The following is a 2,962-nucleotide window of genomic DNA, read 5'->3' as shown; positions in this document are numbered from 1 at the left end:
ATCCATTGGCTGCAGGCTATTCAAAGCCAGATCTGCCTCCACTGCAGCCTCTGTACTGTATCATCTGGAAAGCTGTGGCTAGAAGGGTGCACTGTGCAGTGAGGGTGGAACCTAATGGTCATGAGTGATGTATGGGTTTCAGAAAACGCCATTTAGAATTTACAGTAAACCTTTTATCGTGTATTCATTGCAAGAGCGCTCACTGCTGTGGCCTCTTTAGCAAAGCTGTGTCTAAACTACTCTGAACTACCCTTCAATTCAGTGGGCCTCTTCATTCTGGGACAGTGCAGTTAGGTAGTCGGTTTGGGTGGCCTCTTTATGGTCACATCAAAATTCTGCTTTAAGGCTTTATGCTTTGTTTGGCCTATAAAAAGTAAACAATAACACACTTGTGTATACCCTCAGTACTGCAAACACACACACACACACACATGTTACTGTGCACAGATTACCCTGTCATCCTGCCTGTGAATTACTGGCAGACTACAGTGAAAACACAATGTAAAGAGGTCCTTCTTCTAGGCGCTGAGAAGGCCAGAAAAATGAAAGGCCTTCAGCCATTGTTCTCCACAAAGGTCAAACGCAATTCAATCCCATAATATGGAAGCGGGGTGGGCTAAATCGGCAACCGCCTGCGCTTTAAGGGTGAGCAACAGGAAAGGGCCATTCAGCAGAACAGTTGCACCCTGTGAGCTGAGCACATTCGTCAAGGGCGAGGGGTGAAGTCAGAAGGGGGAGAACAGGGAGGGTGGGGGAGAGAAACGCTGTTTTTCAGGCTTTTACATGTTGCGGCTCTTTCACTGCACACTGAAGTGTGTGAAGTGAAACAATGGAGGCCACAACTGATTCTGACTGAAAAGATCCCCATCTTCCCCGTTCATTTTTGCCGCCCTTGTGAAATTTCATTAGGTGGATTTAACAACTTGTGAATGTCGGCTTTCTCCGTGACCCTGACACTGATGGCCGACACGTCTCGCTGGCAGGGTGTGATATATTGTGTTGAGGTGTTCCCGAGGTGCAATTTTTAATATGACAGCTTCTGTTGACCTCACATCTAAAAAAAAAGAAAGGCACCCAGTCTGACACTGGTATCCATTTTACTTTTTAATATTATTTTAGAAAAGAATATATCCACCCACCCAGACATCAAAGCTAAAAAATGTCTCTCTTAGATTCTCTTCTCTAATTGTTAATGTTTCAAACTGAAGGGGATCAACCTGAACTCCCCAGGTAAAAAAAAATGGCATTCTTTTGTGGCTGCACATCTTTTAATCGATCGTCATGATTGGGGTTTGAGAACAGCACCTGACCAAATCCAGATTACCAGACACTTCCAGTATAATCCCCCACATCTGCTTAGAGTCAGATTATAACAAATAGCATAATGACAGGAAATATCCTTGATATGATTTTGGATTTTGGTCAGTGACTGGAATGATGACGATTATTGCTGGGATGGTGATGCAACACATCAAGTCTTAAAATTCATTTGAACAGCAGTGTATGACATATCACACTGTGTCATTATTCGTTTAACAAAAACTAAGCCAGAATGCAGAAACAGTGTCTAAAAAATGAAGTGCACGCCCATGATTCAGTGGCTTGTAGAACTACGTTTAGCAGCAACAGCTTGAAGTAACTGCTGTCTGTACGACTTTATCAGTCTCTTGCATTGTTATGAAGGCATTTTGGTCCACTCTTCAGTTCACTGAGGTTTGCAGGAATTTATTTATACGCAGCTCTCTTAAGGTGCCGAAACAGCATTTCAATCAGGTTTAGTTCAGGACTTTGACCGGGCCATTTCAAAACTTTGATTCCTCTCTTTTCTAGCCATTCTGAAATGGCTGAAATAGCCATTTCAGCGATTGTAGATTTGCTGCTGTATGACCCAATTTCAGCCATGCTGTCAGAGAGATGGTCTCACATTTGACTCTAGAATACTGACAAGTTCATGGTCGACCCAGTGACAGACAGGTAACCAGGTCCTGTGGCTGCAAAACAAGCCAAATCATCACCCCTCTGCTACTGTGCCTGACAGTTGGTATGAGGTCTTTGTGCTGTGTTTGGTTTTCAGCAATAATAATGCTGTGCATTATGGACAAACATCTCCACTTTGGTCTTATCCATCCAGAGGAAATTGTTCAAGAAATCTTGTGGTTTGTTCAGAGACAACTTTGCAAACATAAGCATGCTGCCATGTTCTTTCTAGACAAAAGAGCCTTTCTCCTGGAAACCCTTCAAAACAAGCAATATTTGTTCAGTGTTTTCTCTAATTGTGCTGTCATGAACTTGAAAATTCAACATGGTAAGTGAGCCCTGCAGAGTCTAAAATCTAGCTCTTGTGCTTTTTTTTTGTGCGATTCTTTGAGCCTTGCAGTGGTTGACACTGTGGTGAAATTCCTGGGATATAAACTCCTGGAAAGATTGGCAAGTGTGTGAATGCTTTCAATCTGGGTCACTGTAGAATAGTGGACTTCGAAAATGGGCTTAAAACCCTTCCCAGGTTGATGTGCAGCAAAAATGCCTCAGACCAAGAAACTACTAAAACTCTTATACAGATGTCCACACATGCTGATGATTCCATTCATTAGATTAAAAGTGCCCAGCTGCTAAATAACCTCTTAATTCCTATGGAAGCAGTAAGGGTATACTTAATTTTTAACACAATGCTCCTATATTTTGGCTTAGCTTTTGTTAAATGAATAATGCATATATATATATGCTATGTAATGCAAGTGCAGGTGAGTTTTGAGAAATGTGTATTTTAATATATTATGAAACCTGGATTACAAACCTGTTACAAAATGTGTGGTAAATCAGTTGTTTTGTTCTAAATTGCTACATGCATCTAGAACTGCCCAAGAAATTTTAGAGAAAATAATTTTATATAAAACTGTAACAATAATAGCTAAAAGACTCTTCCAATTTACCTTTCCAATCCTGTAACAAATGATATTCAAAG

The sequence above is a fragment of the Maylandia zebra genome, linkage group LG9 (genome assembly GCF_041146795.1).
Source record: "Maylandia zebra isolate NMK-2024a linkage group LG9, Mzebra_GT3a, whole genome shotgun sequence".
In the NCBI taxonomy this organism is placed as follows: domain Eukaryota; kingdom Metazoa; phylum Chordata; class Actinopteri; order Cichliformes; family Cichlidae; genus Maylandia; species Maylandia zebra.
This window is presented reverse-complemented; position numbering follows the sequence as displayed.